Genomic DNA, 23354 nt, shown 5'->3' with positions numbered 1-23354 from the left:
TTCGATCGATGAGATAGAGAGGTGAAATATGCAGGTTGATGCGGGCTCAAAATTTTTCTAAGTGTTGAATCATGAGATCGATCGAACTTGGAAGTTGGATCGATTGAAGGTCTCCTGATCGATCCAAGAGTTAGTTTGAACGATGGGACAGAGAGGTGATTTGGATGCAGGTTTCTGCAGGTCGAAAATTTTTCTAAGTGTTGGATGCAGAATAGAGTTCAATCGATCGAACTCAAGTTTGAGATCGATCGAACTATGCAGAATGCTCAATAATGACATGAAAGCTCATGCAATCCTCACCAAAGTTCCTTTCCATCCATATGAGAACCAAAAACAAGTATCTAGACTTCACATGAAATAAAATGAAAGATAGAAATGAGGGAGGAATAGGGTTTTGACACCCTACGAATGCTTTTGCTAGTCTTTAACGTCTCTAGCAAGACGTTGAGCTCTTTTAGCCCGGATCAAAGATCTTGTTATGCATCCCCTCCTTATTGGGGTGATGAATGCTTTGAACTTTTCCAAACAAACCGTTCTTTGAAGAACTTGTTGGATTAAGCTCAAAAGGAACTTTTGGTTCCTTGTCAATGCAATCTTCTATGTGCTCATACACCGAGTTAACTAGATGTGCAGCTTCCAAATGTCTTTGAAAGACTTGACCCTCTATGTAAGGTTTCAACCTTTGACCATTAACTTTGAAAATGTTCCCTTTCTTCAAGTTTTTGATTTCAACCGCCCATGAGGTGCAACAGAGATGATTTCATAAGGACCCTCCCATTTGGTTCTCAATTTCCCAGGAAAGAGTTTCAGTCTAGAGTTGAAAAGCCAAGCTTTTTGACCGGGTTCCAAAAACTTTTTCACAATATACTTATCATGAAAGGCTTTGGTTCATTCTTTGTAGATTTTGGCATTATCATAAGCATTGTGTCTTAACTCTTCTAACTCACTTAATTGAAGTAGCCTATTCTCTCCGGCTTTATCAAGGTCAAAATTTAGCTTTTTAACTGCCTACAAGGCTTTATGTTCTAGCTCAACCGGAAGATGGTAAGGCTTTCCATATACAAGTCTATAAGGAGACATGCCAATGGGAGTCTTGTATGCCGTCCGATAAGCCGACAAAACATCATTTAGCTTTCTTGACCAATCCTTCCAGGTGGCGTTAACCGTTTTCTCAAGAATATGCTTAATTTCCCGGTTAGACACTTCGACTTGCCCGCTTGTTTGAGGATGGTAGGGAGTGGCTACCTTATGAGTGATGGAGTACTTAAGAAATAAGTGCCTCAAGAATTGATTACAAAAATGTTTTCCTCCATCACTGATTATAGCCCTTGGCACACCAAAATGAGCAAAGATATTGGATTTGATGAATTAAATGACCACGGAGTGGTCATTCATTTTGGTAGCACATGCTTCCACCCACTTGGAAACATAATCAACGGCAAGAAGAATGTATTGAAAACCATAGGACATAGGAAATGGACCTATAAAATCAATGCCCCATATATCAAAGATCTCAACAACAAGTATATTGGTTAAGGGTATCATATCTCTTCTAGACATTGTCCCCATCTTTTGACATCTCTCACATGATTTGCAAAAATTGTAGGTATCTCTATGAATAGTGGGCCAAAAGTGCCCACTTTGAAGAACCTTCAAGGCGGTCTTCTTTGCACTAAAATGCCCACCACATGCAAGAGTGTGACAAAACACTAGGATACTTGGAATTTCACTCTCTGGAATGCATCTCCTCACAATTTGATCCGGACAATATCGGTATAAGATAGGGTCTTCCCAATAGTAATTCCGGATGTTGGCAAAGAAACGATTCCTTTCGTTCTTCAACTAGGAAGTTGGTAGCTTGCCTACTGCCAAATAATTCACAATGTCGGCAAACCAAGGCATTCTTCCATTAGAAATTTAAAAGAGTTGTTCATCCAGAAAAGAGTCACAAATTGGTAGACTAGGGAAAGGCTCTATTGAAAACCTAGAAAGATGATCGGCAACCATATTTTTGGTGCCTTTCTTGTCCTTGATTTCGAAATCGAATTCCTAAAGAAGCAAAATCCATTTAATTAGCCTAGGTTTTGTTTCCCTTTTTTGTCAATAGATGCCTCAGGGCGGCATGATCAGAATAAACAATAACCTTGGACCCTAAGAGATAGGAATGAAATTTATCAAGAGCATATACTACGGCAAATAATTCTTTCTCGGTAGTGGAGTAATTCAATTGAGCTCCCGAGAAAGTTTTACTTGCATAGTATATGGCACAAGGAAGCTTACCCACTCTTTGTCCCAAAACTGCCCCCATGGCATAATCAGAAGCATCACACATGATTTCAAATGGCAATGACCAGTTGGGAGGTTGCATGATAGGAGCAGATGATAATAATTCACGCAATTTATGAAAAGCGTCTGGGCATGCTTGGTCAAAGACAAAAGGAGTTTCCTTGGCGAAAAGATTGCACAAGAGTCGAGCAATTTTGCTAAAGTCTTTGATAAAACGGCAGTAAAAGCCAGCATGACCTAGAAAGGAGTGAACCTCTCTTATCGTTGAAGGTGGAGGCAATTCAGAAATAAGCTCGACCTTCGCTTTATCAACCTCTATTCCTCTCCTTGAGATAACGTGACCCAACATAATACCCTCTTGAACCATAAAATGACTCTTTTCCCAGCTAAGTGCAAGGTTGGTTTCATGACATCTCTTAAGCATTAGATCCAAATTTTTGAGCCATGCATCAAATGAGGACCCAAAAACAGAAAAATCATCTATGAAAACGTTTAGATACTCTTCCACCATATCCGAGAAAATTGATATCATACACCTTTGGAATGTGGCGGGTGCATTGCACAAACCAAAAGGCATCCGTCTATAAGCAAATGTGCCGAATGGACATGTAAAGGTGGTTTTCTCTTGGTCTAGTGGGTCGAAGGATACTTGATTGTACCCCGAATAGCCATCAAGGAAGCAATAATATTGTTGCCCGGCCAATCTCTCTAGAATTTGATCAATGAATGGCAAAGGGAAGCGATCCTTTCTAGTGGCGGCATTTAATTTGCTGTAATCAATGCATACACGCTATGAATTGGCAGTACGCTTAGAGATTTCCTCACCCTTTGCATTCTCAACCACCGTAATCCCCGATTTTTTGGGAACTACTTGAATTGGACTCACCCATTTGCTATCGGAGATTGGGTAAATGATTCCGGCATCCAAGAGTTTGACAACTTCCTTCTTAATTACCTTCTTCATGTTTGGATTAAGTCTCCTTTAGGCATCCCTAAAGGGTTTTGTATCATCTTCTATAAGTATACGATGCATACAAATAGAAGGGTCAATTCCCTTAAGATCCACTACACTCCATCCTATAGCTTCCTTATTTTCTTTAAGCACACTTAAGAGAGCATCTTCTTGGTCTTTTTCAAGACTTAAAGAAATGATAACTGGAAGAGTCTCTTTTAGTCCTAAGAATGCATACTTGAGATTAGAAGGTAGAGTTTTAAGCTCAAGAATTGGTGGACAGACTAAAGATGAGACCGGTGGAGTGCTAGAGAGTGGAGAAAGAGGTTCTATTGGAGTTTTCCAAGATGGAAAATCTAAGCTTGCAACAGATTCCATGAGATTGCTTACTTCATTCATTGAATTTTCATCATCAAATCCACAACTTCCATACATCTTAAGAAGGCAAGAGGCTAGAGAATCATCGGATAAAAGAGATGAAAGACTATCCTCAATTGGTTGTTTCATTAGCATCATTGGAATCGATTCCTCAACAACCTCATCTAACACATCTACAAGGCGACACTCATCTTCATCCATGGGATGTCGACTTGCATGGAAAACATTAAGTTTGATCATCATATTGCCAAAAGAGAGGTCCATTATTCTGGATCTACAATTAATTATTGCATTTGCGGTGGCAAGGAATGGTCTTCCCAAAATGATTAGGATGTGGTTAGAGGGATTAGCAACCGATTCGGTATCAAGAACTACGAAATCAACTGGAAAGTAGAATTTATCCACCTTAACAAGAATGTCCTCAACCATGCCCCTAGGTGTTTTAACGGATCTATCGGCCATTTAAAGCACCACCGAGGTTGGCTTCAATTCATTCAATCCTAATTGGACATATACGGAGTAAGGAATCAAATTGACACTCGCACCTAAGTCAAGAAGAGCTCTATGAATTTCATGAGTTCCAATTACGCAAGAAATAGTCGAAGCAACGGGATCTTTGAACTTAAGTGGAGTGTTTTGTTGAAGAGTGGAGCTCGCTTGCTCCGTGAGGAACACTTTTTTAGGGCTTAGTCCCTTGCTCTTCCTCTTTTGTGTGCAAAGATCTGTTAAGAATTTTGCATAAGGTGGAATTTGCTTAATGGCATCCAAAAGAGGAAGATTGATATTGACTTGCTTAAAAACTTCCATCATGTCATGTGTTTTCCCTTCTTGCCTCCTATGAGGCGAAGTTTCTTTTAAAGCATAAGGGAATGGAGCTTTTGGCTCACAAGACTTTGTAATTTGAGAGGATAATGGAGAAGATTGAGAATTCTGGTTAAGAACATTTTCATTCAAAGGAGTAGGAGTGGAATTGGGAATTGGATGGGTGACAACTTTAGGTTGCACCGATTCACTATCTTCCTTTGGTAGTTCAACCCTATTGTCCACTTGCTTACCACTTCTCAAGGTGGTGATGGCTTGTGCTTGAGCTTGGGAAGAATACCCTGATGTAGGGTTTGCTTCCACACAAAATTGGGCCTTTGGATTCCTCTCGGGTTGACTAGGTAATTTCCCAATCTCTCTTGCATTCAATGCATTAGCTATGGTCCCAATTTGGGATTCAAGCTTTGATATAGATTGAGAGTGGGAATACAACAAATTGGTATCCTTTTCTAAGCTACCCAAGGCCATCAAAACCTTGTCTTCAAATGTGAAATTACTAGAAGTGCTTGAGGATAATGGAAGCCAACTTGGGAATCATACATTTGAGGATGTGAGAAGTCATTCATTCTTTGATGATGGAAAGAAGAAGAGACCAACCCTTGAGAACCTCCATTTCTTTTATGATGTGGAATGTATTTTCTTTGAAGATTTTTAGCTTGATAAGGGCTTTCATTCCATAATGGAACATATGCTTTTGAATAAGGGTGAGCAAATGTGGCATTAACTTGTTCAAAGTGTTCATTAACAATATGTCCATGGGGACAATTGAAAGTAGTATGCAAAACACTTGAATATGTCATGCAAGGCTCATAAAGATGAGTTGTATGATGAAAAGGAGATGCATTGATAGCCGGTTTTTGATTCAATAAGAATTGATCAAGTTTTTGAGAAAGAGTTTTAACCTCGGCTACAATTTCCCTTGAATTTTCAATTTGACACACTGTTACACTTTTCTCTTTTTAATAAAACCATGATCAAGCCGAGAAGTGTAATATTTGTGCAAAGAATTTTCACTCAGTTTTTCAAAGAGGTGCCAAATGTCATCTTCATATTTTCCAAAATATGAACCTCCACATGAGGTATCAACAATGTCCTTTTGCATGTCGGATAGGCTTTCATAGAAGTATTGGACAACTTGCCATTTTGAAATACCATGGTGTGGACACTTTCTTAGCAAGTCATTCAATCTCTCCCAAGCCTCATGCAACAACTCTCCTTCCCTTTGAGAAAATTCTCTAATTGAAACACACATTACATTGGTTAAACTTATGGGGTAAATTTTTTTTAAAAACTCATTTTGCATTTGTGCCCAAGATGTTATTGAATTCACCCCTAGAGTATTGAACCAATGTTTTGCTTTATTTTTAAGTGTGAAAGGGAAGAGGAGTAATTTAAGGACTTCCTCAGTGACATCCATGTACCTCACGGTGGAACATAGTTCAAGAAATTCATTAAGATGCCTATATGGTTCTTCTTCATTCAAGCCATAAAAGAGTGGACACATTTAAATGGTCTCGGGCTTGATTTCATATTGATTAGCCTCAAAATTAGGCAACACAACGCAAGTAGGTGCATGGTATGCATGAAGATTATAATGATCACGAAGGACCATTGGAGGAATTGGAGCTTGAACTTCGGGGTCATGTTAATTAAGATGTAGGTTTTGCATGAAGCGTGGGCCTAAGTAGGCAAGATTACCCTCTAGATTTTCCATGTGAATGCCTAGAATGTATGACAAGACAAGGTCTATATAAGACTACAAATGACACCCAATTCACCACAAAACAAACAAGCACTCCTCCTTCGCAACAAATCAACAATCAACAAACTTCCTCCACATACTACGTTCCCATACTCCTATGCTTTGATAACAATGCAAAGAAAAGTAAATTGCCTCCACGCGGGTTCACAATTTATCTAAGAAATTAAAAACTAGCCTCCACGTGGGCCGACGATTTGACTAAGGGATTGAGTAAGAAAGTCTCACAAAGGTCCTTTAGCACTTCAACTCCAAATTTAAAGCTTAGCTTAGCAATTTTTTTTAAATTTTTAGCACTTTTCCTTGCTTGCTTAGCTCCTTTACTTGATGGCTCATTTGCTTGGATCCTAGCTCAATGCTCCTTGTCAAAGATGAACAAACTCAATAAGTAATCTAAAGAAAAACAAAAACAAAGTAAAGACACGATCAAAAGAGTACTAATTCCTAATTAATGCCACAAATACGACGTTGCCTAATCCCCGGCAACAGCGCCAAAAACTGACTGGTACTCTGCCGCACTACCGTCAAGTTTGAGAGTGTGTGGATTTTAAGGCGAGGGCCAAGTTTTATATTTATAAAAGCGACTACTACCTTCACTAAAAATATAACAAGGGTGAGTAGGGATCGTCCCAAGGGATTGGAGTCGTACTTGGTTGTGGAATTACAATTAGGGTTAGTGTAATGACCCAGTCATTTTCTTCTTTTTCCCTTTTTCCTCAAATTTTGCGGATAAATTTTTTGATTTGTCTTTTCTTTTCTGTGGATGGTTTTTCATCATTTAGTGTCATCTCGATTGCTCAGAATAGGTTTCTGAGACTCTTTCATGTGAATTGACAACTTCCTTTGAGGGCCGAGTCATTTTCGCATTTTTCGTTTTTGGACACTATGCGCTATTTCGTCTTATCTCCGTTTGTCAGTTTTTGTCACAACCTCACTTCTTGTGCTCGGAGTTGGTTTTTGACTTCACGTATCCTTATCGTGAGTGGTTTCCATGAAATACGTATCTTTACTTTTGCAAGAAAGTACTCTGGTTGCTCCTGGTGTCCATAGGGACATGGATGCATAAATCTTTGGAATTAATTTCATTTCTTAGGGTGTTTTTCATAAATATATTTTGAAGATATTTTATTTCAGTGGCATATAAGAAAATATCTTTTGGAAGATATTTTCATTCTGGGGCAGTTTCGCAGTTAACCCTTTTTGTAGGGGCCATTGTGCAATTAACGAAAGTTATTGCAAAATGTCTCGTCTAGAGCCTGGATCCTCGTACGGAATTCATTTTCACTTTTTGTTGACTTGTAAATTCATAGAATTCTGTTCTGGTCATTTTTCTCCAGTTTCAGAGTTTCTGGACCCGGTTGCCGCCGAACTTGTTCGGGGCATAACTTTCTGCTCGGGACTTGGTTTTCTACGCTGTTTCTTCCGTTGTTCATATTTTCTCATTTTGAATCTTTTTTGTTCATGGAGTTTTTCCGTTTGAGCGCGTTTGCTCAAAATCCACTTTTTCGGACCCGGCGGGGCCCTTTCGAGGCACTTTTTGTGATTTACTATAAATAGGTGCCTTAAAGAAGAAAAATCAGATTTTCTTCTTCTTCCTCCTCTCCTTGCATGACCAAAGGCAGCCATGGATGCCCATGGAGCTGCCATATTCTCTCTCCTCCTTTAACCTACTTTTCCTAACTGAAAATCCTTCGACCTTTGCATTTGTTGCTCGCCTCGTCATGCTCTACCATTACCCCTTATTAGAAACCATTTCTGACCAAATTTTGAGTTTGGTATTCAGGCCAAGTTTGAATTTTCATGGGGCTTCTTGGAGATTCATATAGATCGTGTTGTCCCCGACAAAACCTAGGAGTTTCGTCGGATTCGGAGCCGTTTCGTTTTGATGGCTTTTGAGATTTTCATCTCAAATTGAGGTAGGGGGTGTCTTAGGATTATAATTATGTTGTATTGATTGTTATATGAGCATATACAATTTGTGAGCATGTTTTGTTTAAGATTTAGAATTTAATTTAATTAATTTCTATATTTGAGATTTAATTTATATGGCTTTGTGTATAACATGGAATTAAATTGTGGCATGCTAGGAAATTAGGTTTTAGTATGTTGATTAACATATATTAAATTTGGGGCATTTGGATAAGAATTACAAAATTTATTTAATATTTATCTTTTGTGAAAGTTTAATTCACATGGTGATAGCAAATATGAAATCATGATGTAATGTGATATTTGGATAGGCCTTGGCATGTTCTCTAACATAGATTAAATTGAGGGCATTAGAAATTATTTAAAAATCTAAAGGAAATTAATTAATTAGCTTGATTAATTTTGTTTTAAGTGTTTTAGTCACTTAACTTTTCATTTGATAATATATATGTGATGACCATGACATGTCTTTCAAAATATATTAAATTGAGGTTATTTGGGATTAATTTGGGATTTAGAGAATTTAACTATTTATGGTTAATTAAATTCTATTTTATTACTCCATGGATTTAATTGCATTTTGGAAGTTGTTTTTATATTTAAATCATGGATTTAGATTTGGTGTATGTTCACTTGATTACTTTTGAGCATTGGATAACATAGTTGTTACTTTTATATTTATGAGAATATGTTTTTCCTTATTGAATATATTGTTGCTATGTGTAAAGAATTGCACACTTTGTATTTGATATCTTTCATGCCATAGTAGTTGTAGACTTTGAGCATGTATTGTATAAGTTTCTAAAATTGGATTGTGCTTGGTAAATAGTTGATATCTTGTATATACATATTGATATATATATACATTGTTGCACAATTTGTTGATTTTGGAAACTTGGGGATGTCGTTGTTTGGCTACGGCTAGGACTTGGTTCTAGTACGAGGGATTGTCCCTCTATATAGTCTAGTGCGCATATAGGGAGGTTACCCATGGGCTAGTAACCCTAAAGTAACTATGTTATCGGTCTGATCCGGCGTGACGTCCGAGTATCCACTTTGTTTGATTTCGTATTTCATTTCAAGCTGATAACTAAATGATATCGTAACTTGTTGTTATTGTTCGATTTCCCATTTTAAGTTTCAAGATGTTAACTTTGAGAAATCATGCTTTAAGCGTTGTATTAGAAGTTTCAATGTTTGTTAAATTGCATTGATATCATAATTTGTGTTTTGATGTTCAAATGTAGTTTAGGAATGATCCTATAGATTCACTTTGAACATAGACGTTAGGTGGCATGACCCACTCTTGTTGTTTTCGTATCTTGGGTTTCAAGTTGAAGACTTTGAGAATCTATATCTTGTTGCTTTGTATAACATGTTTCCATGTTGTTTGAATTGCATGAACAATGTGATTATGCTAGAAATGTTTTAAGGTAGCTCAGGATGATTCCTGAGTCTCATTTTGACATAGACGTTAGGTGGTATGAACCTCTTTGATATGTTTCACCTTAAGGTGATAAAATTGTAAAATGCTAGGTCGATGCATGCTCATCTCCTACGAGTAGCTTTATGTTACTCACCCCTACGATACTGGGGCATATTTCAGGTACATGACTCAAAACTTGAAGATTTCATTACCTTGGATCGTTTGGTAGGTTTATGTATTAAACTTGTATTCTTTGATTCTATGTATGTGAAGTGTACATAAGTACACTCCTTTTTTCATTTTACATGTATGACATGAGGCCAAGGGCCATTAACTTGAAAGGTTACAAGTATGTTTCCTCTAAAACTTAAGTATTGCCATTGTAGCTTATTTGTGAGAAATGGAGGCTTTGTATGATAAAACTTGTTAATGGAATGTAAAGAGGCTTTAAGCCATGTTGGTACATATATTTTATCATATTGCATGCACTTGCATACTCACTTTGGCAAACAACACCATCCTTGATGAAACAAAAACTCTAAGTAGCATTTTTAGGGAGTTTTACTCTATTCTGTTCCAGGGGCATTTCGGGTATTTTACAATGCGTTTTTTTTCATTTTTCCACACAAATCACGTAGAAAACTCAATTTTGAGGGGGGTTTCTTCTTTGTGTTTTTCTAGAAAATGTCATCTTGGCCCTCAAAAATCCATATTTGTCCGAAAAATCCTTGCTGCCAGGTTTTGCAGATTTTTAGTGCAAATGTACTTGGTACTATTCATTGACTTTTTTTTGAAATGTGTGACGACCGATCCGAAACTTCTGGGGGTCTTGTGGGTGTATTTTAAGATTGCATTTTCAATTTAGGAAATTTAAAAACCTCCCGAAGCCCTATTTCCTTTCCTTGGGCCGCAGCTCGGAGAAATTTTTACCCCCTTGACCAGATTTTCTTGGGGGCATTCTGGGCATTTTACAATGCATTTTTTTTTGTTTCCGTTCGTGATCGGGGTAGGAAACTCGATTTTAGGGGGGGTTTCTTCTTTGAGTTTTCCAGAAAAGTCCGTTTAGATGCCCGTTTTTACTCTCAGTTGCAGCAGTAGTGGGTTGTCCTCGTCGGGCTACCACGACATCATTTTTGTTTTTAACCTTTCTCCTTCGTCCGGACTCCAAATAATGAAATTCTTGAGTCCATTATGTTTAATTTTTCATTGTCTTCCCAACGGTGTGCTTGATAGCACTTGAATCTACTTTACAAAATGACCATTTTGCCCCTTGGTTCCTTTTTGTCCGTTTTTGAAACAACACTTCCGCATTTGTTTTCCTTTAGGTTCCATGACCTCATTGAGGGTCACACTGGTGTCTTAGAGACGCATTGTATCTCTAGAGACCATTGTTTCACCTTTTGCTTCCGCATTTCGGATCGTTATTGGGTCATCTTTTGGTCATCACTGACGCACCGGGTTTACAAAACTTGGGCTATCACAGTTAGTAGGTCGAGTGATCAAACAAATGGTTGGTTGGTTGATTAAACTAGAGAGCAACTAAATTAAACTAAATAATTGAATGCAACAAAGAACAAGTAAGAGAGAGAGAAATCTTGAGGTTTAGTGGTCACCACCAAGCAATGCTTTTCAACACTCCTAACTAGTGACTAATGAGGGTAATGTGTGTTACAATATTGATATGTATGTGTGTTTGGTTGATTCAATTAGTAAGGGTGACCAATTAAGTATACATTGTCTATTCAACATGTTAAAAGCACAATATATCTAGCAATTAAGTATATATTGTCTAAATAGCATGTGAAAAACACAACATATCTAGCAAGTCATTAATCTTTTTATTAAGCTCACAAGCCAAATACACCACAAGGTTAGAGACATATGCTACTTGCATTTAAAAGTATGGAACATTAAACAACTAGCATGGATTGCCCTCTCATCTAACAACTATGCTACCACTACATTACAATTAAGCTAATGACATGAAATTAAACTAATTAAGCTAAAGGAGAGGCATAATCCACTAAGAAATGAGCATGGACCATCTAGAAAAAATCACAAGGGCATTCTTTTAAGCACAATGTTTTGACAATCTCTAAATCCATAGCATTAATACACATAGACATGCATCAATTACACAAGAAATAGAGGCAAACACATGAACATCTATTCTGGCATACATAGACATATGGATAGAATAAAATGATTGATTGGAAGCATTAAACCATATAAATCATTGAATAAACAAGATCTATATGTATAAAAGTGTCAAAACATTAATTAAAACACTAATCCCTCAGTAATACACAAGATTAAGATATAGAAAGCATGGTTGGGGCTAACTCTAGCCCCAAGAGGATGTCTAGCCACTTATGGTGATGATGCTCCAACCCTCAAGGTCTAACTCCATGGTTGAAATCTGCTCCTTGTTGATGAAGAACTTCAATGGTGTCTCTAGCCTCCTCCTCTATGCTTCCTCCCCAAGAGATGATATGAAAATGATATATATGGCCCCCCTTTTAAAAAAGCAATTCTTATCCTTAAATAGGTAGGTCAAAATGACACCCAAAATGAGCTGGGGTCGTGCACACAATATTCCCTAATGATTGGATAAAGGACAACTTTTAATGAGATGGAAATTTAACTTTTTCGCACTGGAGGAAGTTCGATCGATCAAACCTTAGACTTGGATCGATCGAACTGGCTAAGATCCATCAAACTTAGGCTGGATCAATCCAACTGGCTGAGCTTTTTGGGTAAAGACAAATCTGAGATATTTTGGGAGATATTTTTGGGAAAAGGACAAAAGTGGTTAGTGGGTGATACAACTGTGAATAGGATCAATCATATGAATACGGACAAAAGTGTTCGATCGATCGAAGGGTGATGTTGGATCGATCGAACTTTTGGACTTTATGCATTTGGGTCAGGGCTTGGATCTATCTTGAAGTACTGAGATCGATCATTGTTTGATCGATCGAACCTTGAACTTGGATCGATTGAACTTTGCTGCTTGTCACCTTTGGCTTCATTTGCTTCTTTCTTTCTCCACTTTGCTCTTTTCTTTGTTTAATCCCAGAATTGCTTCAATTAAGCTCTTATTTGGCTGAATTAGCTTAATATCGGGATAAGTGCCTGAAAATGAAAATAATACGAAATCAATCTAAAACGGTAAAGCAAGATTGATAAAGGTACTAGAATGCCTAAGTTTAAGGGGTTTAAATACGCACTTTTCAGTGCTCATCATTAGGCATTTTAAAAACTGAATGTAGAATGAGTATGCATGATCCTAAAATTTTGAGCTTCAAAAAATGTATTCAAATTAACTTTGACATTTAATCTTAAACTCTCACCATCCTATTTACCCTTTTCTTCATTCTTTGACTATGATTGGTTAGGCTTAATGAAGTGCTTGAATGATCTTTGAAATCCGAGTTTTTCTTGATTTCTTGTAACTTTGATGCTTCCTTGAATCCTTTGCTTGAGTGCTTGGAATGCTTGACATGGAACATTTGGCTCATTATTGAGGATTGAATGATTGATCAACTATGCATCACTCAATGAAAATATTAGTACATAAACATCATTAATGGTTTGTAATCATCAAAACATAAGATTCACCTTTAGATTAAATCCTTAGGCCAACAAAGTACACTAAGATTTTCTTAACTATGATAATGAATTCCTTATTTAATCCTTCAGTTGGAGACTAAATGAACTGCTTTCTAATTAGACATGGGAAAAATCCTAACTCACATAAAGCCAAAGAAGGAGTAAGGGCGAATTCGAGAGCGAGAACACAAAAAAGGCAAAATTTAAGTAATACAGATTGGGAATTGGAATTAGAGCATGCGTGGAGCACGCTCAGAACTTGAGAGCAACATCATTGAGAAGGATTGTGTGACTTTTTAAACCAAATAATTATTGGGCTGTTTAGATGGGAAAAAAAACCCTAATCCGTAAAACTAATTTAGTCCGATCCAATATTTCACAGATCAAATCGGATACGATTTAGCCTTTATTGAAATATATATATTATATATATGTATAATATATGTTATATTCCTTTGCCATTCTTTCATCCTTGATTTACTCCTTGATTTATTCTTTTTATCTCCAACTTTATTCCCTATATATTGTGTATCAATACAATGTAAAGATAGGAGGAAATACAAGCAATAAGGAAATTGTGCCTAAGTGACTCTTGATCAAATCGGATTGGATTTAGCCTTTATTGAAATATATGTATTATATATATGTATAATATATGTTATATTCCTTTGCCTTTCTTTCCTCCTTGATTTACTCCTTGATTTATTATTTTTATCTCCAACTTTATTCCTTATATATTGTGTATCAATACAATGTAAAGATAGGAAGAAATACAAGCAATAAGAGAAATGTAGCCTAAGTGACTCTTGATCCATGAATGTAGGCCTTAGTGCCGAACCGTGTATATGCTGTGTTCTTAATCTTTCTCTATTTTATCCCATTTCGAGTTTGAGGGGGAGCATGTTCTCTCTGTCAAGTTGATTCCCAGCGTTTGCCGACTAGTCGATCCCGGAGTTTGTCTGCCATGTCGATCCCTGCGTTGCCGGCTCTCGTTTCACTAGAGTTTTTCGGCCTTGTTGTTGGTGACTGGCTTAGATTCGGCACAGTTGTTGAAGACATGCTTAGTTCCGGCCATTTATCGGTTTAGTTCCAGCAGCTTACTACTATGGTGGCTTCCCGAGCGTGTGCACAAAATAATGCACACCACTTTGAGTTTGGAAATTAGTGTCAAGTGGGCACCATACTTTAAATTTATCAACCGCTTAACACCTATACTATGTAGTATGAGTGAGAAGGGATCGTCCCAAGGGATTAAGGGGCAGTATTGATATGGAAACAATATGGGGTTAGTAGGTCGAGTGATCAAAATGTGGTTTATTTGGTTGATTAAACTACTAACTAACTAAACAAATTCAATATAAAGCAAATAATAGTAAATGAAGAGAGAAGTCTTGGGACTTAGAGGTCACCACTAAACATCACCTTTCTAGACACTCAATGTGTAATGAATGAGGGGAAACATGGGTTGCAATATTAGTGTGTGTGATTGATTGTTTCAACAAGTATGGATGATCAATTAAGTATATATTGTCTAAGCAACATGGTGAATAGCACAATATATCAAACTAAGCCATTATTCATTCCTTTAAGCTCACAATCCAAACACATCACATGGTTAGAGAAATACACTACTTGCATTCATAAGCATGGAATATTAAACAACAAGCATGGATTGTCCTCCTATCTAAAAACTAAGGCAACTACACTACAACTAAGCTAGGGACATTAAAATTAAACTAATTAAACTAGGGGAGAGACACAAATCCATCAAGAATTGAGTATGAACTATCAAATAAACCATAAGAGTATTCTATTAAGTACCATGCCTTAACAATTTCTAGATTCATAGCATCAACACACATAGACATGCATCAACAACACAAAAACTAGAGATAAACACATGAACATCTATTCTAGCATACAAAGACATATGGATATAATGAAATGATCAATTGGAAGTATTAAACCACACAAATAATTGAATAAACAAGATTCATATATAAATCAAGTGTCAAGACAAGAATTACAACACAAATCCCCTCAAAATACAAAACATCAAGGTCTAGAAGGCATGCTTAGGGCTAACTCTAGCCCCAAGAAGATGTTTAGCCACTCATTGATGTAGTCCTCTAACCCTCAAGGGCTATCTCCATTGTAGGAATGATCTTCTTCCTGATGGAAATCCTAGATGAATGGAAGAACTCCCATATGTTGTGTCTTTAGTCTCTAGCCTCTCCTCCTCTCTTTTCTTAATCTCCAAGATTGGTTCTCAAAAGTATGATATGTTATCTATCAAAAAGTATGATATAAAAGTGGCTCAAAATCGTTATATAGGTAGCTCAAATGTTACACCCAATGGTCTAGACTCGTGCACTAGGGCTCCTCCAATAATTGTACCATGAGCCAACTTTTAATGAACTAGACTCTGTTTTAATTTGCACTTGAGAGGGTTCGATCAATCGAACTGTGGTGAGATCGATCGAACTTTGAGTTCTATCAAATTATGGCAAGATCGATCCATCCTTAGCGGCGCCTTTTTGAATAAAGACAAATCTAAGATATTTTTGGGATATTTTGGGGAAGAAGACAAAAGTGGTAGGTGGAGTGGTAGGTGGCCAACAAATTCATAATATGCAAAATTTACCAATCGTGCAAATTCTTCAAGGTGTGCATCCACCCTTGAATGCCACAACAAACCAACAATGAAATGCAACAACCTAATCAAAGAATACAAATGCCAAATGTTGTGCCACCCAATGGTGGGCAACAACCTCAATACATGCAATTTCCTCAAGGTCGTGTCTTGTATCATTTTCAAGGTAATATGGTGTATCCACCTAATCCTCCCATGGCTCTTAGAGAACACTACACTCCAAATAAATATAATGCACTGATTTGCATTCGGTTGCCAAACTTTCATGCTCATTAATATGAAATTAAGGTGTCCACCATCAATATGTGCCCCATTTTCTATGGGTTGAGCAATGAGGAGCCTTATAAACATCATGAATTTTTGGAAGTGTGTTCCACGGTGAAAATCACAAAAATGCCGAAAGAAGTTCTAAAATTGAAGTTTTTCCCTTTCACTCTTAGGGATAAGGCTAAGTATTGGTATAACAACTTAGGGGTTAATACTATCACATCTTGGGCTCAATTACAAGGCGAATTTTTTAAAAAATATTACCTCGCAAGTAGAACAAATTCAATGAGAACTCTAATCCGTGAATTTTCATCCGATGAAGGAGAACCCCTCCATGAAGCATGGGAGAGATTGAATGACTTACTACGGAAATGTCCACATCATGAAAGTCCTAGATGGCAATTGGTTTAATACTTTTATGTGAGCTTATCTGAGTCTAACAAGGGCATTGTTGATGCCTCTTGTGGAGGTACCTATCTAGATAGACCGAAAGATGAAATTTGGCATCTTTTTGAAAAATTGAGTGAAAACTCAATGCACAAATCTTCGTCATCTAGGGGAGGCATTATTCTAAAGGAGGGAAAAAAGTTTTATGCCAAATAGATACATCCATTGAATTTGCCGCTAAAGTTGATAATCTTACTCAAAGGTTGGATAATTTCCTCTTAAATTAATTTCCGGCAAATCAATCATCTTCCTCCCAATTTCATCCTCATCAACAAATGTGTTTGACTTGTTCTAGTTATGCTCATCATACTTCCAATTGTCCCCATGGACAAGTTTTACAAAATGAGCAACAAGAACAAGCCATGCCGCATTTGTGCATCAAGGGAACAACCCTTACTTTAACTCATATAATCCGGGGCGGAAGAACCATCCGAACTTTGTTTGGAGAAACCAAAGAGATAGTGCAAACCCTTCTCAAAATCAAGTTTACCAAGCGAAATATGTCCCCCCACATCTTCAATCTCAAAATGAAAACTTTCAAGGTTACCGTTCCAACTCATATGTTCCTCCAAATGTAAATCAATACTCTCATCCTCAAGCATCAAATCCTCTATTTCACTCTCATTCTCAAGCGTCCAATTTTCAAGCACCTCCTAAGAACCCCACTTTTCAGGATAAGATGGACAAGGTATTAGAAGCCTTAGGTGGTCTCCGAAAGGATAACTAAGTGTTTCATTTTCATTCTCAATCAATTGCAAAGCTTGAAACCCAAATCGAGCAAATAGCTAACTCATTGAATGTAAGAGAGAAATGTAAGCTACTAAGCCAAACCGAGACCAATCCTAAGGCACAATATATGGTGGACTCAAATCCCATATTGGGATATTTTGACCATAAACAAGTCCAAGTCGTGACTACCTTGAGAAGTGGTAGAAAAATTGACAACAAGGTTGAGATGCCAAGGGAAAAATGTGAACCATTCCAAATCTTACTCCAACTTCCTTAGGTGCAAGTGGTTCCAAGGGGAACCTTCCATCATCATCTTCATCATCATTTCCTCAAATGGAAAAGCCTTATGAGCCGAAAGCGCCATTTCCTCATGCTTTAAGAGTGACTTCACCATTTGAAAAACAAGAGGGTAAAATCTATGGTATGATGGAAGTTTTCAAACAAGTTAAAATTAACCTTCCTCTTTTGGATGTTATAAGGCAAATTCCACCATATGTAAAGTTTTTGAAGGACTTGTGCACACAAAAGAGGAAGAGCAAGGGCAAGGACCTCAAGAAAGTGTTACTAACTGAGCAAGTGAGCTCCATTCTACTCTCTAACACTCCCCCTAAGTTCAAGGATCCCAGTGCTCCAACCATTTCTTGTGTAATTGGAAATCAATAGGTTCGTAGAGCTCTCATTAACCTAGGAGCTAGTGTTAATCTCATCCCATACTCTGTATATGTCCAGTTAGGGTTAGGTGACTTGAAGCCAACCTCGGTGGTACTTCAATTGGCCGATAAATATACCAAAAAGCCTAAGGGATTAAATTGTCGAGGACATCCTTATTAAGGTTGATAATTTATACTTTCCGGTTGACTTTGTTATACTTGACACCGAAATAGCCCCTAATCCCACAAATCAAATCCCAATCATCTTAGGAAGACCATTCCTGGTTGACTTTGTTGTACTTGACACCGAAATAACCTCTAATCCCAATCATCTTAGGAAGACCATTCCTTGCCACCGAAAATGCGACCATAAATTGTAGGTCCAGAATCATGGACATCTCTTTTGGCAACACGATGGTTAAGTTAAATGTCTTCAACGTGAGCCAACATCCCATAGATGAAGGCGAGTGTTTCTCTATAGATGTCTTGGATGAAATCATAGAGGAGAATCTTCCCTCTATTCTGTCAAAAGACCCTCTAGAGGCGTGCCTCTTTAATCTTTATGAAAGTTGTGGTTTTGACACAGAAGGATCCATAAGCGAAGTGAATGCTTTGATAGACTCCGTGGCCACTTTGGATTCCCTACAATGGAAGCAAAAGAAAGAATCCCTTCCTTCACTCTCTAAAATTCCACCGGTTCTATCTCTAATCTCTCCTTCTACTCTTGAGCTTAAGCAACTTCCATCTAATCTCAAGTATGCCTTTTTAGACCCAAGGGAGACTCTTCCGGTCATCATTGTTTCAAATCTTGAAGATAACCAAGAAAAGGCTCTTTTGGATGTGCTTTAAAAAAACAAAGAAGCCATTGGATAGAGTGTAGCCGACCTAAAAGGCATTGAAACCTTTAATATATATGCATTGTATACACATGGAGGAGGATGAAAAGCCATTTAGGGATACTCAAAGGAGATTGAATCCGAATATGAAGGAAGTGGTTATGACGAAGGTAGTGAAACTCTCAGATGCGGGAATCATTTATTCTATCTTCGATTCTAAAGTTCCCAAAAAGTCAAGAATTATGGTTGTGGAAAATGCTAAAGGTGATCTCATTTTGAAATGCACAGCCACTTCGTGGCGTGTATGCATTTATTACCGCATACTCAATCTGCCACTAGGAAAAATCATTTTCCCTTGCCCTTTATCGATCAAATCTTAGAAAGATTGGCTGGGCAAGAATACCATTGCTTCCTAGATGGGTATTCGGGGGACAATCAAGTGGCCCTAGACCCATTAGATCAAGAAAAATCCACTTTCACATGTCCCTTTGGTACATTTGCTTACCGACGGATGCCGTTTGGATTGTGTAATGCTCCCATCACATTTTAACGGTGTATGATGTCGATATTTTCGGATATGGTTGAGAAGTATCATGAAGTCTTCATGGACGACTTCTCGGTCTTCGGGTCATCCTTTGATTTGTGCCTTCATAATCTCTCCAAAGTACTCCAAAGATGTCGTAAGACTAATCTTGTTCTTAGTTGGGAAAAGAGCCATTTCATGGTTCAAAAGGGGATAGTGTTAGGACATGTGATATCCAAAAGAGGTATCAAAGTTGATAAGGCTAAGGTAGAGCTAATCTCCGAATTGCCTCCACCTTCAACGGTGAGAGAAATCCGCTCCTTCCTAGGTCATGCCGGCTTTTATTGCCGATTTATCAAAGACTTTAGCAAAATTGCTAGACCCTTGTGCAATCTTTTTGCAAAGGAAGCACCGTTTGTCTTTGATGAAGCATGCCTAGAGGCCTTTCATTAACTTCAAACTCTCCTCTCATCCTCCCTCATCATGCAATCTCCAAATTGGTCATTACCGTTTGAGATTATGTATGATGCTTCTGACTCGCAATGGGTGTCGTCTTAAGGTAAAAGGTGGGAAAAATTCCATGCGTCATATACTATGCAAGCAAAACCTTCTCAGGTGCTCAATTGAATTATTCTACCACCGAGAAAGAGTTACTTGCCGTAGTATATGCCATTGAAAATTTTCGGTCTTATCTCTTGGGATCAAAAGTGGTTATGTTTTTCAACCATGCCGCTCTAAGGCACTTGTTGATGAAAAAGGAAACCAAACCTTGTTTGATTAGGTGGATTCTCCTCCTCCAAGAATTCAACTTTGAAGTCAAGGATAAGAAAGGCTCTAACAATGTCGTTGCCGACCACCTTTCAAGATTAATGATTAAATCCTCCCAAAATCTTCCAATTTGTGATTCGTTCCCGGATGAGCAACTTTTTCACATCTCTAATGGGAAGTTGCCTTGGTTTGCCGACATTGTAAATTATCTTGCAATTGGTAAACTTCCCACTACATGGTCAAAACAAGATATGGACCGTTTCTTTGCTAACATCAAGAAGTACTATTAGGAGGATCCGATTTTGTTTCGATATTGCCCGAACCAAATTATACGTAGATGTGTGTCGAAAATTGAAATTCCGAGTGTCCTTGTATTTTGTCACACGCTTGCTTGGGGGGGGGGGGGGGGGCACTTTAGTGGAAAGAAGACCGCTTTGAAGGTTCATCAAAGTGGGCTCTTTTGGCACACTATCCACCGAGATGCCTACAATTTTTACAAGGTGTGCGTTCGGTGCCAAAAGTTGGGGTCAATGTTAAAGAGAGACATGATACCCTTAAATCCAGTTTTAATTGTTGAAATCTTTGATGTTTGGGGCATAGACTTCATGGGACCATTCCCAATGTCTTATGGCTTTTAATACATCCTCGTTGCCGTTAACTATGTTTCCAAGTGGATTGAGACTTATGCTACCAAAACGAATGACCACTCCGTGGTAATTTCTTTCATAAAATCAAACATCTTTTCTCGTTTTGGTATGCCAAAGATGATTATTAGTGATGGAGGAAGATATTTTTTCAATTACTTCTTGAGATAACTTTTCTTAAAGTACTCCGTCACTCATAAGGTTGCCACTCCCTACTATCCTCAAACCAATAGGCAAGTAGAGGTTTCAATAGGGAAATCAAGTAAATTTTGGAGAACATAAGGCATTTTGGGCAATCAAAAAGTTAAATCTTGACCTTGATAAGGCCGGTGAAAATTGTTCCTTCCAAATGAATGAGCTTGAAGAATTGAAAAATGACGCCTATGATAATGCAAAAATCTATAAGGCAATGACAAAAGTATTTCACGATAGTCATATTGTGAAAAAGTCTTTCGAGCCTGGTCAAAAGGTGTGGCTATTCAATTATAGGCTGAAATTCTTTTCTGGAAAGCTCCGCTCTAGGTGGGAAGGCCCATATGAGATCTTTTCTATCATACCTCATGGAGCGATGGAGCTTAAAAATTTGAAAGATGAAGTCACCTTTAAGGTCAATGGCTAAAGATTAAAACCCTACATTGAGGGACAAGTTACTCAAAGAGATATAGAAGCCGCCCTCTTAGTGGATCCTATCCACTTTGAAGATTGAGAGCCAAAATTTCACATCTTTCTAGCGACGTTAAACACAAGTTGCCTAGAGTTTTCAAACTCTAACCCATCCTTATTACATCAAACTTAGTCATTTTAGGGTTTCCAAACCTAGGCCTTGTACATTCTACTCCATTTTTTATTTCATCTACTTGTGTATCATAATTGGGGCTTAACAATGGATTTTCTGCACTTTCATATTTAAATGAAGCATTTTGTGCTACTGTGATCGATAAAATTTTTAGTTTGATCGATCCAAGTATCCTTAGATCGAGCGAATTGGACCAAAGATCGATCCAAGATTATTCTGAGATCGATCACAGTTGACTTAGAAAATTTTTCAAAATTTGCAAAATTTCATCACTCTGTCCCATCATGCGAAGTTCTCCATCCACAATTTGGACCGTTCGAACTTTCAGTTCGATCAATCCAAAAGGACTCATGATCGATCCAAGTTATTTTATGATCGATCTCACTTAACTTAGAAAAATTTTCAAAATTTGCAAAATTTCATCACTTTGTCCCATCTTGCGAATCTCTGCAGCCATGTGAACAGAGATCCATCAAGGTTCGATCGACCCAAGCCCCTTTCAATCGATCCAGTCATTGCCATTTGACTTCTTTTGACTTTTTCATTTATTTATTTATTTTTATTTATTTTATTTTAATTGTCATTTATTTTATTTCAAAATATTTCAAAAATATTTCAAAAAATTAAAAAATATTTCAAATTTTAAAAAATTTAAAAATTTTCAAAAGTATTTTGTCGTTTTGTGCTGAGATCGATCAGAGTAACCTTATGATCGATCAAAGTTCGATCGATCCAGCTAATGTAGTGATCGATCATACATGTTTGAAACAGTTTTTAAAAAATTGATCCAAGGGTCATTTTGTCCGTTCTTTTGATCGATCCACAGCTTCTTTGTAATACCCCTAATTTTAAAAGGATAGTCTCGGTATTTATTTATTTGTTTTAATTATATTTTTAATTATTTAATTGATTATTTGACTAATTGTTTATGTGTTTAATTGAATTAGGAATTACTTGATTATTTGATTATGTGTCTATGCATTATTTGTATTTGTCTATGTGTTAATTGTTTAATTAGATTACGTACTTAAATGGTATTTTGATTAATTGTAAATTAAATGTTTTCGTTTCTTTTATTATTTTATTTTATTTTTCTTTTATGGTTATGGTTAGTGGTAATTGGCCAACCAATTGGTCCCATAGACTACTTGGATAGGAGGTTGGATGTGTATGGATTATTACCCGTAAATAGTTATGTATGTATATATATAGATATATATTATATACATATATAAAAAGGAAAGTAATTTATTAATTACTTTTATGGTAACTTGGGTTGTAATATTTAATCTGATGTATATATTTTATATTTAAATAATAAAAATATACATAGATTTGATACGTGTTATGTTTCAAGTTACTTTATAATATTATGGTAACTTAAGTATTATTGGATAATCTATTAATAAATAATGGAATGTTTATAATTTATTTATTTAATAAACATATACATAAATTATATACATAACATATTTTACTTACCTTTTTAATATATATAAAAGGGAAAGTAATTTATTAATTACTTTTATGGTAACTTGGGTAGTAATATTTAATCTGATGTATATGTTTTATATTTAAATAATAAAAATATACATAGACTTGATACGTGTTATATTTTAAGTTACTTTATAATATTATGGTAACTTAAGTATTATTGGATAATCCATTAATAAATAATAGGATGTGTATAATTTATTTATTTAATAAAGATATACATAAATTATATACGTAATATATTTTACTTACCTTTTTAATATTTTATTTTTTTATTTTTTTTTAAGTTGACTTGGATTGGGAAAAAGGGTTAGGGTTATTTTATTTAGCCTATAAATATATAGCTACATGTTGTAAAGGGGGGTTAGAAATATTCACGTGAT

The 23354-nt window shown here is 36.7% G+C and overlaps 1 non-coding gene across 1 annotated transcript; it reads right to left on the bottom strand.

Moving 5' to 3' along the window:
* Positions 1-16367: 16367 nt before the first annotated feature.
* LOC132305754 (small nucleolar RNA R71) lies at positions 16368-16473 on the bottom strand. The gene has a single exon (XR_009481680.1). It is a non-coding gene; the product is annotated as a small nucleolar RNA R71 (small nucleolar RNA).
* Between the last annotated feature and the right edge of the window lie 6881 nt (positions 16474-23354).

The sequence above is a fragment of the Cornus florida genome, unplaced genomic scaffold (genome assembly GCF_030987335.1).
Source record: "Cornus florida cultivar Cherokee Brave unplaced genomic scaffold, ASM3098733v1 CherokeeBrave_3.0.0_Hap2_Chr04, whole genome shotgun sequence".
Taxonomy (NCBI): Eukaryota; Viridiplantae; Streptophyta; class Magnoliopsida; order Cornales; family Cornaceae; genus Cornus; species Cornus florida.
This window is presented reverse-complemented; position numbering and strand designations above follow the sequence as displayed.